The sequence below is a fragment of the Meriones unguiculatus genome (assembly GCF_030254825.1).
Source record: "Meriones unguiculatus strain TT.TT164.6M chromosome Y unlocalized genomic scaffold, Bangor_MerUng_6.1 ChrY_unordered_Scaffold_25, whole genome shotgun sequence".
In the NCBI taxonomy this organism is placed as follows: Eukaryota; Metazoa; Chordata; class Mammalia; order Rodentia; family Muridae; genus Meriones; species Meriones unguiculatus.
In genome coordinates, this window is record NW_026843710.1 from 19156645 (window position 1) to 19174422 (window position 17778).

The window sequence follows — 17778 nt, forward strand, 5'->3', positions numbered from 1 at the left end:
TTCTCTTCATTTCCATTGTTTCTATGCCAGTACCATACACTTTTTAGTATTGTTGCTCTATAACACAACTTGAGATCAGGGATGATGGAACCTCCTGATGATCTTTTTTTGTAGAGGATTGTTTTAGCAATTCTGGTTTTCTTCTTTTTCCATATGAAGTTGAGAATTGTTCTTTCAAGTTCTGTAACAAATTGTGTTGGTAATTTGATGGCAATTGCATTGAATCTGTAGATTGCTTTTGATAAGATGGCCTTTTTTACTATGTTAATCCTGCCAACCCATGAGCATTGGAGATATTTCCATATTCTGATATCTTCTCCTAATTCTTTCTTTAGAGTCTTGAATTTTTTTCATACATGTCTTTGACTTCCTTGGCTGGGGTCCCAGCAAGGTACTTTGTCTTTGACTGAATATAAGAACACAACAAAGATATCATCCCCTATGACCAAGTAGGCCTCATCCCAGATATGCATGGGTGGTTCAGTATGTGGAAATCCATCAATGTGATCCACCATAGTAAAAAATATGAAAGAGATATACCCCATGACAATCTCCTTAGATGTTGAAAAAGCATTTGAAGAAATCCAACCTCTACTCATGTTTAATGTATTGGAGAGTTCAGAGATACAAAGTACATATCTAAATATGGTAAAGGCAATAAACAGCAAGCCTATAGACAATATCAAAATAAACAGAGAAAGACTTAAAGCAAGAAATCAAGGACAATGCAAGGCTGCCCACTCTCTCCATATCTCTACAACATAGTTCTGGAAGTCCTTGCTAGATCAATAATACAATTGAAGGAGATCAAGTGGATACAAATCAGAAAGGAAGAAGTCAAAGATTCACTATTTGTGGATGATATGATAATATAAATGAGTGACACCAAAAATTCTACCAGGGAACTCCTACAGCTGATAAACACCTTCAGCAATAATGTGCCTGGATAAAAAAATAAAATCAAAATATCAGTATCCTTCCTGTATACAAAAGATAAAAGGGCTGAGAAAGAAATTAGGGAAGCAAATAATTATACCTCCTTACCCTCGCTAGACATTTCCTCACATCAGACTCCACATGTAAATACATGGGCTTCGAGGTGACATTGCAATTAAAATCACCAGGAGGTAAGAAGATGGAGGGAATTCTAGGGAAAAAAAAAGAATTGTTTTACTGAAAGTTTATCATTCATTTCAATGATTAAAGTCCAAGCAACTTCCACAAACTAAAGAACAGGACTGACAATCTCTTCAGGGAAAACGTGGAATATTTTTATACCGGAGTTTTATTCAACTAAGAAAATGAGAACAAGGTATGTTCAGGGTAATGGATGGAACCAGAAACAATCATCCTGGGTGATGTAACTAAAATGCAGAAAGGCAAAGTTGGTATGTGTTCACTTATTATGAGGTCTCCTAATAGTGGCATTAAAGTTCCAAAAGGCCAACTACTGTTACCACACCAGTCTTCTACTAGGGGGATGGGGTAGCAGGTAATGTTGTATTGGGGCCAGGTCATCCTATGAAATTTTTCAAACAACCCAGGCTGCTTTTATTGAAGAATGTTGCTCTCTGCCTTCAACTGATTAATCAGTGCCATGTTCTTGTATCCAGAAAGATGCTTCTGTCTGCATCAAATGGGAGTCCATAGAAAGACCCACAGTCGATATTATGAAGAAAGTAAAACCTTAAAACACCAAGCACTGAATGGGATTTCTCTATGAAAATTTCCCTCCCCTCAGAGCTCTGGGAAGCCTGTAGGAGAGAAGGCATGAAGAATGTCATAAGTAGAGGGGATGGATGACACAAGGAGAACAATGCCCTGAAAATCAGGCCACAGAGGAAGATGATACAGCCAGACTTGATAAGAAAGGTTTAGTTAGAAGGGGTGGAGGACCTTCTCCATCAGGTAACTACAAAAGGTCAAAAAGTAGAAGAAGGAGGTTAGGTGGGACTGGCAGGAGAAGAAGAAGGTGGCAGCTGAGGGGATACAAAGTGAAGAAAATAAAATAAATATATAAGAAAAGCTGTGATCAAGATTATGAAGTATAGAGCTCTTCAGGACAGATGGCTTCTTCTTGGGGGTGGTTCCAGGGTGCAGCAAGGATGAATCTAGTTTTCTTTAAGAGACTTGGCACTGAGACTCTGATCATGTTATAATGAGTATATGAACAACACATTCTTCAATTAATGTATTTTAAAGAAAAAAAATAGTTTGGCACATGGGTAAGAATTTGAAGCTTGGAGCAATAGAAAGAGAGTGCAAGAAATATTATATGAAATTCCCACATAAGCAATAAAATAATATGTTGAGAACTGTTACACTGAAGTTTAACATGGAAAAACAATTCCTTTAAAGGAGTGCCGAGTTTGAAATTGTAAGACACGCTTTACAGGAACTCAATATGTAGCAGAGGTATCTACCCATGAACTAATGGTTACGTAGCTATTTCAGACCCCCTGAGTTCAGGTGGCACTTCTGAACCAGTCATCAATTATGGCCCTATCACTACATTTAGAGGTGTTTTTGTTTGTTTGTTTGTTTATTATTTATTTATTTATTTTTTTGTGGAGGACCACAGCAAGCAAAACAGCTGCTCTTGTGTTCTAGTCATATAACACAGACCAATTTCTCTGTCCTAAAGGACCACTTTTAAATGTAAACCGGAGGACCAGGAGGGTTCCTCACTGACCACTGAGGAGTACACATCTGCTAATCCAGCCAGATTGGCCAAGGGAATCTTTCTTATAGAGGGTTGGCAACACTATTGTTGAACAGCACTAGCTGTCAAATACTTTATTGCATCTCAGTTCTCCTTTTACATTCACCAATCTTTTTCTCTTTCAGCCTAACCAGTCCCATGAACTGTCTGCTCTCCTTCTCTTTTCCATGCTCTTAAAAACTCAATACCACAGGGAACCCTAGACCCTGCCAGACTATAATATCAATAAGAATTGGCACTGAGACTCTCACAATGTGCCAGTGAGAAGATGAACATCACATACTTCAATTGATGTATCTTAAAAAAAATAAGTTTAGAGTGGTACATGGATAGTAATCTGAACCTGGGAGCAAAGGAAAAGGAGTGTAATGCATATTATATCAAATTCCCACATAAGCAATAAAAATAATATGTTGACAACTTTTACAATTATTTTTAACATGAAGAAAAGATTCTGCTATAAGAGGGCGGAGTTTGACTTTCTAAGGCAGGCTTTCCAAGGACTCATTATGTAGCAGAAAATTCTAGCCATGAAGTAATTTTACCCAGCTACCTCAGACCCCATGAGCTCAGGTGACACCACTGAATTGTCAGTCCTGTCCCTAAGACTATGTTTGAGGGTGTGTCTGGAGGACCACAGTAGGAAGCACAATTGCTCTTTTTTCCTAGGTGTATAACACAGACCCATTTCACTGTCTTGAAGGCCCAATTTTAAATGTAAGCCCCAGGAACAGGAGGATTTTTCGCTGACCACTGAGTAGGACATAGCTGCCCATCCAGCCAGGTCAGCCAAGACCACCCTAGGTTTGGCAACACTACTGTGTAACAGAACCAGCTGTCAAATAGTTTATTTCCCCTCATTTCTCCTTTTACACTCACAAATTTTCTCTTTTTCAGCCAAAACAGTCTCAGGAATTATCTGTTTTCAGAAGGAGTCTAGTAAGTGTTATTCTGCTTCCTGGTCTTGGCAGATGCAGGTCTTATCTAAGTTTTTATTATTTTTTTTAATTTTTATTGATTACACTTTATTCACTTTGTATCCCCCATAAACCCCTTCCTACTCCCCTCCCGATCCCAACCTCCCACCCCCTTCTTCATGCATACTCCTACCCAAGTCCACTGATAGGGGAGGTCCTCTTCTCCTTCCTTTTAATCTTAATCTTTCAGATCACATCAGGAGTGGCTGCATTGTCATCTTCTGTGGCCTAGTAAGGCTTCTTCCCCTCATCTGAGGTGATCAAAGAGCAGGCCAGTCAGATTATGTCAGAGGCAGTCCTTCTTCACATTACTATATAACTGCCATTGGCTACATCTGCGCAGGGTTTTTAGGTTATCTCCATGCATGGTACTTGATTGGAGTATGAGTCTCTGAGAAGACCACTGTGTTCAAATTTCTGGTTCTGTTGCTCTCTTTGTGGAGTTCCTGTTATCTCCATATCTTACTGTTTCCCACTTCTTACATAAGATTCTATGCACTCTGCCCAACAGTTGTCCACAAGTCTCAGCATCTGCTTTGATAATCTGCAGGGAAGAGCTTTTCAGAGGCCCTCCATGGTAGGTTTCTAGCTGGTTTCCTGTTTCTTCTTCTTCTGATGTCGTTCTTCTTGTTAGAGACTTTCTTTGGTGGTGTCTGCAAGAGGGGTTTTCTGAGTCTGAGAAATAGAAAACAAGCTACCTGAAACCTTGGGAACCAGACATCATACTTTGTATAACCTAGTGAATTATTCAATGCCTTGCCAGGTGGCACAGATGTTTTGCTACTGTGAAAAAAAAATTGCTTCTAACCTTTGCTTTATAAGTGTTGTTTGCTCTTTCAGTAACCTGACCTTGAATCTGTCTTGCCTCGATTCTTCCTTTCTCTCTCCCCTATTTACATTCCCTACTTCATGTGGACCCTTTTCTGTTGGTACAATGTTCTTTTGAAATGTATACACCTCACTGTTGTTCATTCAAATGCTGATGATTTCTCCCCCTTCCCACAGTCTGTGGTATTAATCCAGATATTGCATGTGATAAACAGGTCAAAATAAAACGATTAGTCACAATGTTGTTCAAAGGGCTGAGAGAGAGGACAGGAAAGTGGGGAGGAGCCAGAGGGCAGGAAATGAGTGGGAGAAAAGGATTAGAGAGAGAGAGAGAACTGGAGGACAGATCTTTGAACTACATGGAAATGCACTGGACATAATATTTCACAAAAAGCAAGTATAATGTGTAAAATCTAAATGTTAGGTAATTATGAGGGCTTGGAGATTTAGAAGGGAGTAACGATTGCCCAGCATTATGTTCTAGGTTAACTAAATAAACCCAGTCTCTTTGTGGTGATTTGGTTATATAGCTGTTTAGGATTAACAGCAGCTTTACTAGAAGATAAATCAATTCTAAATATTAATAGTCACCTACAACAAATGGCACCCAACAAATCTAAGTATCCACATTCCTTAAATCATACTTTATCATAATTTGGTGAGGATTGTAAGCTCCCAGTGAAAAAATGCAAACTTAAAACCTAAAAATTTACTTAAAGTTAAATTACTGTATCTTTAAAAGAGACTCTTAAACCTGCCCAGGAGCAAAAGACAGCCTCCTGTAGGCAGAATTAACAAAACTGGCTGCTGCTACATTTTATCTGATGGGTAAACAAGCATGGCTCCCTTATACAGTGGCTGTCTTAAGTGGCTCAGCTCCACAGGCATGGCAGGAAAGAAAGAAACTGGAGACAGAAAGACCTCTAGACAGAGCTTGGCCTATCTGCTTCTGAAATTAAAAAAAAAATGCCATGGCAGAGGGTGATTTAATCCCTTTTAGCTTCATTTTGGCTGTCATAGTCATGGATCTGGTTGCAATATGTTTAATGGTGTTTGTTCTTCTCCATACCTTCTCCAAGGAAGCTGAAAGATAAAATGAGGAAAAACAAAAAACAAAAAAACAAGAATTGGAATCCTAAGTTACAGTCAAGAAAAAGGGCACTCTTCCTAATAATTATATTAATAATGGCTAAAATTCAAAGCTCTCTAGCTGTTAGATGCTTGTCAGCTCTTTCTGGTAAGGATCCACCAATTTATTAAAACATCAATAAAAATAATCAACTGGGCTTTGTTTGTTATAGCATAACTTGGCACAACTGACCCCAAACTTAAATTTTTCTTTAATTTGTCCCTTTGTTTGATTTTCATTTAAAGGGTTTGAGTTACAATGATACTGATTTAATATATATATATATATACATATGTGTGTGTGAGTGTGTGAACAAGTTGATGAAGGCACATGTCTTTATTGCCAACACAAAGTAAAAAGAAACAGGCATGTCTTTGAGTTCAGTATCAAGCTTATTTATATAATAAAAGCCATGATGGCAACTCCTGCAATTTAGCCATTTGCAGAGATACTCTAAGATTCAAAATGACAAAATTTTCTTTAAGGTTGCCATGTAATTTTTTTTCTTAATAATATATGTTATGTCCTTACTGATATAAAGGTGGGATTCACATCATTCTTAGGTTTATGTAAAAAGAGATAATGTCACACTGCTCTGAAAACTGCCTTATCCTTTTAAACATGAAACATTTTCAAAGAAGAAAAATGTTGGTCATGACTATGTAAAAAAGACACAAGAGGTTTAAAGTTGACAAAGTACATTCCAACCTAGTTTAGTCTTAAAAACTCAAAAATTATATTAATATGTTTAAAAAACAAAACTGTCCATCCCATATCATAAAGAGGGCAAGCCAAAGAGTAGCCAAAACCAATGTAAAATTCCAGGTACAAGATGCCTAGGATATACTTAAAGCTAAGGTTAAGAGAGTTTTTATGCTAATGCTGAGAGTTTATATGAAGTTTGGCTATAAAGTCATACCTGTCCATCCTGTATAAAAAAGGGGCAAGCCAAAAAATATCCACTATCAACGTAAAGCCCAGGTACAAGATGTCTAAGTTATGCTTAAATGCTAAAGGTAAGAAGGAATTAAAATTACGTTTGGCTATAAAGTCATAACTTCTCATTCTATATAAACAAGGGGATAGGAAAATTAACTACAACATATATAAAAATATAGGACTAAACCTCAAAACAGGTGCAAGATACCTAACCTACAGTATGTTTATATTGGAAATTAAGTTTATATAAAGTTTACTTAAAATATATGTTTTCTATTTCAAGGCAATAGGTAGCAACTTGGCTTAATAAAATAAGCATGAAAGAGCCCAAACGGTATTTTGATCTATCCAACCTTGTTTTGATTTCAACATGATAATGATTGTATGTTCAATAAAAATGGTAACTTATATTACTAATCTCTTTATATGAGAACAACTCTAAAACTGACTGCGATATAAAAATCTGTCTCCAACCAAAACTTCAACAATACTTGGCCAATAAGTCCTTGAATATAATATCCTCAAAATGTATTATTCTAATCTTTTAATTGATAGAAATAAAATTGGCTTACAGTTTAATTTCATGATGAAGATTTCTTATATTCATAATTTTAGAAATCTATAATGCTTTTGAGAAATTATATGTTTCCAGAATAAAAAAAAAAAACTGGACACCAGAGATGCTTCAGAAAACCTGACACAAGCATTCTTCAGCATGTTGAAACATGACACATCTGTTCCAGCATCTTGCATGTTCCAGCATTCTCCTTGTCCCTGCCTCAACTGCTTCAATTGCTGTTTCTCATCAAAACCTGCTCTCAAAAGTACTTTGAAGAAATCTACTAATCTTAATTGGTCCAGCATTTTATAGTGTTCCAAAGAGGACTTTTATTAAGCCTCAAATTTCTGACATTGAAAACCTAGACAAAAAAATGTTGTTACTTGCTTAATTATTATTTTTTCACAGTTTTATTTAGGCCCCCTACAGAATTTCTACATGTCCAAAATGTCAGCTAGAAGAAATGCATCAAAACATTGTCCAATTTTCTTTAAAGGGGATTGGGTATGTTTTTGATTGTTTGCCATGGCTATGAAATTTTATTGTCATTGGGAGATGTTTGTTATTAATGGTCTTATTCAAAGTGAAACAAGGAATATACCAGGATATCTTATAGAAATAGCAAAAGGTAGATTATTGAATCTACACAACTTAGGGTTTTATTCTCAAATAAGTTTATTTTTAACTCATTGGTAAAGGATTTTGTACATTGTTGCAAATATACAATATTATATTGTATATTGTATATTGTCTCTTTTTGATACATTTGATACAAGCTTTAGTATAGTGATACAAATTCAAGGTTACTGCCAATGATTTGAAACTGCTATTTAAAACTGGTTAGGGTATTAGGTACTGCAAGATAATTGCTAGCCATTCAACTCATAGTCATGTTTGACACTAGTTTGCTTTATCACAAGAGTATACATCCTAGGTTTAACAGATATGATTTTGTAGACAGATTGATTACATAGAGATAGGTAGTCTTCAAAAACTTCAGAGATTTATAGAATATGGCATTTGAAAGTATTTTTATTATTTTAAAGGTTCTTTGACAATGAGACAAGTCATTTCCTGGCATCAATCTGCCTACCTGAAATAAAATAATGAGCATTGAAGAACCTCCACATGGAGATGACTACAAATGTGGCAAACAAGCCACTTGGGTGAAGAAATTACCCTTGCTTCACAACAGACAAATTCTGCTAAAAAAATTGCAGGCTTAAATGCAGGACAAGTCAGTCGCTGAAATCTGCCCAGACAGGGTAAGCAAGTCCTAAATAGTTCCTGCTTCACATATACATCTGTGAAGGCTGAAGATGAATCTCCAATGTTATAAAGAGTTATGGGTGTCTGTCCAGGCAGCAAACCATCTCTGTCAATTTTTATTTTTTGGAAGCTGCTAGCATGCTCTTCCTATTTAATATAATAGCTATTTTTATTTCCTTCTCAAGTTTCTGATGGGGATGAAGACCAAATAGTTGTGGTGCCACAACTAAGATTGAGTTGTTTAGAAGTTAAATTCTTTTATATAGGTAATACCAATGAAGATAAAAGTGAATTTAGGTATAGAACTTTTAGCTTGTCACAATAGGATAATCAGATAACTTTCTCCTAAGTTGCTAAATACACATGGACTGTACATTGCACATGTAGATTTTACCTAATAGTTTTCATAATTTCATAATTATTGTATTGAAATAAAAGGAGCCTTTTATTGAACTTAAAAGGTGGATATGTTGGTATAATATTCTTTTGAAATGTGTACACCTTACCATTGTTCATTCAAATGCTGATTTGTCCCCTGACCCCCCAGTCTCTGGTTTCAATCAGTATATTGCATTGTGATAAACAAGCCAAAAGAAAACAACTAGCCACAATGTTGTGCAAAGGGAGAAGCCAGAGGCCAGGAAAGAGGGGAGGAGTCAGAGGGCAGGAAATGAGTGAGAGAAAAGGGTGAGAGAGCTTGGAGAGAGAGCTGGAGGACAGATCTTGGAACTACATAGTGATAGACTGTAAATACTATTTCACAAAAAGCAATTATAATGGGTAAAACCCAAATATTAGGAAACTATGAGAGCTTGGAGGTTTACGATGGAGTAACTATTGCCCAGCATGTGTTCTAGGTAAAGTAAATAAACCCAGTTTATGTGTGGTGGATGATATTATTATTACTGTTCTCCATGAGAAAGTCCAATTAGAAATGGAACAAGTTCAGTTATTAAGGGAATTAGAGAAATTAAAATTACAAAATAATAATAGTAGTGATAATAATAATAATAATAATAGTAATAATAATAATTAGATTGCTTGCATTGGTAAATATTAAAGTCTGATTTTGACTTTTAAAATTATAAATCTGCTTTATGATTTCACTCCTAAAGAGGATGGTTTGCTTTAATGTTACATAAACAGGTTTTAAAAAATATTTAAATGTTTAAAAAGCAGGTACCATGGTTGTTTTTTGTCTTTGTCTCTGTGTTTGTTTGTTTGTTTTTTGTTGTTGTTTGTTTGTTTGTTTGTTTTGTCTATTGGCTTCTGTTTTGGTTTCTGGTTTTATTTTGCTAGTGTGGTCTAGGAAATTTAGAGAGTTTCCAGTCTGGTTGAGGGAATCTAGAGGATACTCTAATTCCTGGGTAAGAGGTCCCTAAAGCTTCTACCCCTTTTGGGTCCAGGATAGAGGGTTGCTGGGACCCTACATTGTGTGATAAGTGGGCTACTGGAGCCCACTCTTCATGTGAAAGCTGTAGAAGGAGACCTGGGGACTCTGCTTCTACTGGAATTTATGTATGTGGAAGGGACCCAACTGGGAGTTTACTCCTTCTGGAATCTGTAGTACTTATGTCCAGTAAGGGCTGGTTAAGTCCTCGTATTTGGGTATTCTGGTTACTCCATGGTGACAATGTTGGATTTCTATGTTCCTTATGTATCTCTCTCTGTGTGTATCTTTTCTGTAGACTTGGATATTTTTAGACATGAGACAATTTGAATCAACATCTCTGAGATTAGTCCTGGACCATTGGAGTTAAATTCTATAAAAATTTTATAATTTATCAGGTATTTTAAAATAGTAACCCTTAGGCAGTCTAACAAAGAATTTACACCATTTCTCAACCCTTTGGGGGAAATACAAAACCTTGGTATTTATTTTATTAATTTTACAAAGTAAAACAAACAAAGCAGTTTAAGCCAATTAAATAAAAACTGCAATTATTGCAATCTATTCATGTAAAAAAAAAACCTGTAAAATATGTTGTTCTTCATTTAAAATTGCTGGAGATTCTTCAGTGCAAAATATTTACTTATGCTCTTTTACAGGAAAAAAAAGGACTAGAGTTTCATGTTAGGCCAAGGTTATGCAGGGTTATATTCAGATCATCATTAATGATTATATAGAATATATGCCTGGCTCCCAGAACCTAAATAAAAGATTTAATCCTGTTTCTGTCTGGCCTAGAGATTTGGTACAGCCAGAATAGTCCTTTTTGCTGAGGGCTACAGGCTAAGTTTAGTTCTTTGGTTAATGTTAAATAAAAGTTTTGTTCTTTAATTTTTTGCTGTTAAGTTTCAATACAATATGATAGGATTAATAAGATTTGGTAGCCCCTTTAAAATAATGTTTAATTAAAAGTTTTGCTTTGATTTTAGTTTAAAAAGAGTAGATTTAAAGTTATGGTAAAGATTATAGTTGAGTACAAGATTGAGTTTTACCTAGTCTCATTTTTTTAGTTTTTTTTAAATTTTCATTATTAGTTACATTTTATTAACTCTGTATCCCAGCTGTATCCCAGTTCCCTCATTACCTCCCAATCCCACACTCTCTTCTTCATCTTCTCCCTGCCCCTTTCCAAGTCCACTGATTGCGAAGGACCTTCTCCCCTTTCATCTGACCCTGTTTTATCATGTACCTTCAGGACTGGTTGCAACGTCCTCCTCTGTGGCTTCAGAGGACTGCTTCTCTCTTGGGGGGTGAGGAGGTCAAAGAGCCTGTCATTGAGTTCCTGTTCCCCTTACTATGGGAAACCAATTGGTTACTGAGCTACCACGGGCTACATCTGAGCAGAAGTTCTAGGTTATAACCTTACATGGTCCTTGATGGAGTGTCAGTCTCAGAAAAGACCCCTGTGCCCAGATATATTTGGTCCTTGTGGAGCTTCTATGCTTTCCACATCATACTAACTCCCCCTTCTTTCATATGATTCGCTGCTCTCTGACAAAGGTTTGATTATGAATATTAATATCTGCTTTGATACACTGCTAGATAGTCTTTCAGAGGCCCTCTGTGGTAGGCTCCTGTCCTGTTACTTGTTTTCTCCTACATCCCATGTACATCCTGTTTGTCTTTCTAAGTGAAGATTGATCATCTTATCCCAGGTCCACTTTCTATTTTTATCTTCTTTAGGTGTATAGATTCCATTATGTTTATCATATCCTATAGATCTATATAAGTGAGTATATCATGTGTGTCTTTCTTTTTCTGGGATACCTAACTCAGAATGATCTTTTATAGATCCCACCACTTGCCTGTAAATATCATAATTTCCTCATTTTTGATTGCTGAGTAGTATTCCATTGTGTAAAAATACCAGAATTTCTGTATCCATTTCTTTGTTGGTGGACATCTGGTTGTTTCCAGGTTCTGGCTATTACAAATGAAGCTGCTAAAAACATGGCTGAGCAAATATCCTTGTTGTGTCCTTGAGCAAATTTTGGGTATATACCTAGGAGTGGTATAGATGGGACTCCAGGAATATGCTCCCTGACAAATCTTTGAAGAAAAAGTGATTAACTGGTGCCTTGCTTATATTTTTATAAAAATCATCCATAATGTCATATCAGCAAGCATCATCTAGTTGGATTCCTTCAGCAGAACTGAGAGCTTTTCATACTGACCCACAATTGGCAGGCAGAGAGAGGGACACAGAGAGAGTGATAGAGTTAGAGAGTGATTCACAAATACAGAGACCAAGATCTACAAAAAGATAGAAAGTGACAGACTGAGTGACAGAGACTCCATTCTCTCTAGTCATTTTCATTGGCATATCGACCTCAAAGAACGCTCTCCTATAATTTAACTCCAATAGGAATTATATTATCTAATCCTTGCCAGACATATCCTTGCTGAGGATTCCACCTTAAATTAGAGGAGTTTCAAGGGGACATTGCAATTCAAATCACCAGGAAGCAGAAGAAGATGGAGATATTTGTAGGCTAAAAGAACATAGGTATCCTCATAGTTTGTCATTCAAAACAATGGTTAAAGTCCCAGCAACTTCCAAGGACTAAAGAACAAGTCTGACAAACTCCTTTGAGGAAAATGAGGAATATTTCCATAAGAGAGTATTATTCAGCTAAGAAAATGACATCATGATATTTTAAGGCAAATGAATCGAACCAGGAAATATCATGAGTGAAGGAACTAAAATGAAGAAAGAAAAATATGGTATGTATTCGCATGTTAGAAGGTCTCCTAATATTAGGGGTTAAACTTCTAATAGGCCATCTAATTGTGACCACACCAGGCTTCCACCAGCGGGATTGAGTGGCAGTTATTTGAGTTGTTGTGTCAGGACATCCTATGGAAAATTTAAAGCATCCCTTGCTTTTGTTATTAAAACATGTTGCTCTCTGCCTTCATGAGTACCATCTTCTTAGATCCACAGAGATGCTTCCTTCTGCATCAAATGGGATAACATACAGACACCCACAGTCTGTTATTGTACAGAGAGAGACCTTAAAAAACCCAGCTCTAAATGAAATTTCCCTATGAAATTCTCCCTCCCCTCAGTCCTCTGCGAAGCCTGCAGGAGAGGAGGCAAGAAGAGTGTCATTAGTAAGGGAAATTGAGGACATAAGCCAAACAATGCCCTGAGAATCAGGACACTCAGGATGATGATGCAGCCAGACTTGATGAGACCTGATAAGCTACTGTCAGATAGAAGGATGGGGAGGACCTATTCTATCAGGGAAATAGAGAAAAGGTATAGGAGTAGAAGAAGGATGGACAGTGGGACTGGAAACAGAAAAGGGAGGAGGCAGCAGATGGGAAACAAAGTGAACAAATCATAATAAATAAATACATAAGAAAAACTGTGAACAAGGTGATGAAGTATAGAGCTCTTCAGGACTGATGGCTTTGTCTTGTGATTGGTATGTGGGTGCAGCAATGATAAAATCAGTTTTCTTTAAGAGACTTGGCACTGAGACTCTGTTCATGTTTCAATAAAATGTGGACAACACATACTTCAAATTGATGTACTTTAAAGATACACAATTTTTAGTGTGAAACATGGGTAGGAGCAATAGAAAAGGAGTGTAAAGTACATAATATGAAATTATATGATAAATAAAAATAATATGTTGACAAATTTTACAATGACTTTTAACATGAAAAAAATATTCTGCTAAAGGAGAATAGATATTTGAAAGGAATGATTTCCAGGAACTAATCAAGGAACAGAGAATCCTGGATATGAACAAGTGGTTACCCAGCTACCTCAGACCCCATGAGCTTAAGTGGCACCTCTGAAATAGCAGTCCTGGTACCAAAAATACTTTTAGAGAGTCTGTCTGGAGGGCACAGATGCTATTTTTTTGTAGTCATATAACACTGACCAATTTCTCTGTCTTGAAGGCCCTGGTTGAATTTCAAACCTCAGGACCAGGAGGTCTCCTCACTGACCACTCAGTAAAACACAGCTGCTGATCCAGAAAGGTCATCCAAGGCAATCCTGCTCATAGAGGGTTGGCAACACTAGTGTGGAAGAGTACCAGCTGTCAAAAAGTTTATTGCCCCTCAGTTCTCTTTTTACATATACTGATCATTCTCTGTTTCAGCCAAATGAGTCCCTAGAATTGTCTGGTTTCCATCTCATTTTCCTGCTCTTAAAGACTCAATACATGAAGGAACCCTAGACTCTGCCAGCCTATTATAGTAATAAAATATGAAGGTTCATACAGTGAGTGTTCAAAATCACAACCTAGGAAATTTTAGATCCAAGACCATGGTAGAAGATCACCTTGTCATTGGGTACATTCTTTTTAATCCCACATCACTTTGAAACTTCCAATTTGAAGCTGTCCAATTAAATAAACATTAAAGTTTCATTTTTTACCTGACATTGTCACACAAGGAAACAGCGGTAAAGGTGTGGGATCTGCATAAAGGGATGAGATAAAGGCTTATTGGGTTTCACAAGAAAATGTAACATGTGACAGGATTAGAGACACTGGACAGGGAGGAAAGATTGTTTACTCATCTCCATAGAAACCTCAAGATTTTCTCAGGTGCTGATTGGCTGAGAGGGTAAATGTTGTCATGATGCAGATGAGAGCCAGTATGAGTTTTAGGAGCCAGTTGTTAAAAGTGCCAAGTGGACAGCCTGCTTGAGAGACAGACTGAGCAGCCCTACATGCCTCAATATGGGCAACTGAATGCACACAACCCAGAGATGACAGCCCCTGTGTCCAAGACTCTTATTTCAGAAAAATGTCACATATTTCTTTCAAGTGGTCATGAATAAAAACATGGACATGTGACTTTCACATTGTCACAGATTCCATTATTATTATTCAAATGCACAGATATGTACACAGTTTATTACTTACTGTGAAATTGTTCCCTGCTCAAGGCAACTTTTTGAGCTAAATGCATTTAATTGGGACCTTGCTTATATTTTTAGAGACAATTCAGGATGTCATCAGAGAGCAGTCATCTTCTTGTACTCCTTCAGCAGAACTTATAACTTTTCATGTTGAACCACAAGCCGTATGTAGAGGGAGACTTAAAGATACAGAGAGAGAATGAGCTAGAGAGACAGATACAAAAATAGATAGACCAAGACTGACAGAAACAAAGATATAAAGTGACAGAGGCTGAGAGACAGAGGCTCCATTTTGTCTAGTCACTTTTATTGGCATATCAACCTTTAAGCACACCCTTCTATAAATATAACACCAAAAGGAATTATATTTTTATTTTAATTTTTATTAGTTACACCTTATTTACTTCGTATGCCCCCTATAACTCCCCCATCCTCCCCTCCCAATTCCACCATCCCTTCCACTTATCCAAATTTAAGGGTTTGTCTGGAGGACACAGCTTCTCTTGTGTCCTAGCCCTATAACATGGATCCATTTCTCCTGTATGCCCAGTTTTAACTGTAAATCCCAGGACAAGGAAGGTTTCTCACTGAGTAAGACATAGCCGCTGATTCAGCCAGGTCAGCCAAGGCAGACTAAATTGGCAAAACTATTGTGGAACAGCACCAGCTGTCAAATAATATCTTGCACCTCAGTTCTCCTTTTACACTAACCAATCTTTCTGTTTCAGCCAAACCAGTCCCAGGAATTGTATAGTTTCCTTTTCTTTTCCCTGGTCTTAAAGACTCAATACCCCAGGGAATCCTAGGCCCTGCCAACCTAGTATATCAATAAGAATGTGAAAGTACATTTAGTGAGTACACAAACTGTTCATTTCAAAGTCACAACTATGGAAATTTCAGATCCAAGACAATAGTGCAATTCTACCTTGTTATTCAGTACATCACCCTTAATTCCACATCACTTTGAAGATTCCCTAGTTAGGAAGCTGTCTGATTCAATAAACAGTAAAGTTTCATTTCATACCTGATATTGTCACAGAGGTAAACAGGAGTAAAACTGTGGTAGGTGGATAAAGAGTTGAGATAAAACTTTTTGGTTTTCATAAGAAAAGTCACAAGTGCACAGGATCAGAGATACTGTACAGTGAGGAAACTTTGTTTACTAATCTCAAGATTCTCTCAGGTGCTGATTGGCTGAGACAGAGAATGATATCATGAAACAGATGAAAGTCCATAAGAGTTTCAGGAGCCAGTTATTAAAAGTCCAAGTGGAAAGCCTGCTTGAGAGACAGGCTGAGCTGCATTACATGCTTCTATATGGGCAGGTAAAAGCACACAACACAGAGATGACAGTTTCAGTGTCCAAGTCATTTAGTTCAGGAAAATTGTCACATATTTTTTCAAGTGGTCATTAATAATGTCACTTATCCTTGCCATGTGACTTTCACATAATAACAGATTCCATTCTTATTTATTAAATGAACAGATAGGTCCTCAGTGAATTACTTACTTGGAAAACAATCACTGACCAAGGAAACCCTTTTAACAAAAAGTGTTTAATTGGCTTATTGCTTATATTTTGACAGAGACTATCCATGATGTCACATCAGCAAGCAGACAACTTGTTGAAGTACTTAAGCAGAATTGAGAGCTTTTCAGACTGATCCACAAGTGCCATGCAGAGAGAGGGAGACTAAGAAAGACAGAGAGTGAAAGTGCTAGAGAGACAGATTCAGAAATAGAGAGACAAAGACCAAAAGAAACAATGATATAAAGTAACAGAGACACAGAGAGAGTACATTCTGTCTGATCACTTTCATCAAAGCATACACTCATATAATGTAACTCCAATAGGAATTATATTATTAAGAAGGACATAACTCCTAACCATTCCAAGATATTTCCTCACTGTTGACTCAACACATAAATAAATGAGCTTCAATGGGACATTACAATTAAAATCATCAGGAAGTGGAAGAATATGGAGGGACTTCTACAATAAAAGAACATAGTTGTGCTGATACTTTTTCATTCAACACAATGATTACAGACCAAGCAACTTCCAAAGAACAGGACTAAAAATCTCCCTTGAGGTAATTGTGGAGTATTTCCATAATGAAGTATTCTTCAGATAAGAAAATGACATAAAGACCTTTTTAGGCAAATGGATGGAACCAGGAAATTCATCAGGGTTGCAGTAACTAAAATGAAGACAGACAAATATGGTATGTATTAACTTATTAAGAGGTTTCCTAATACTAAGGGATAAAGTTTCAATAGTCCTTGTATTGTGACCTAACTAGTCTTACAATAGTGAGATTGGGGTGCAGTTAATTGAATTTTGTGGCCAGGTAATCCTATGGAAACTTTAAGCACTTCAGGCTGTTGTTATAAAAATATATTGCTCTCTGCCCTCAACTAATAGGTCAGTGCCATGTTATTGATTCTACAGAGTTGATTTCTTCTGCATCAAGTGGGATTGCATACAGAGACCCACAGTTTATACTTTAGAGAGAGGCCTTAACACACCTAGCTCTAAATGAAATTTTCCTATGAAATTCTTCCACCCATCAGAGCTCTGGGAAGCCTGCAAGAGAGGAGGCAGGGGTAGTGTCATAAGTAGACAGAATTGAGAACTCAAGGACAAAAATGCCCTGAGAAGTAGGCCACAGAGGAAGGTGATTCAGCCAGCCTTGACGAGACCTGATAAGCTAGAGCATAGGGGAAGAAGACGGAGGCTGGGTGGGACTGGAAGAAGAAAGAAGGAGCAGCAGAGTGCACACAAAGTGAACAAATCATAATAAATAAATACATAAAAAAACTGTGATCAAGTGATAAAGTATAGAGCTCTTAAGGACTGATGGATTCTTTTTGGGTGTGGTGTCAGGGTGCTGTAAGGATTAACTCATTTTATTTAAGGGACTTGGCAGTAAGGATTTGATCATGTTCCAATTAGTATATGCACAAAACATACTTCACTTGATGTATTTTAAAGGAAACAAATTTTTATTGTGACACAT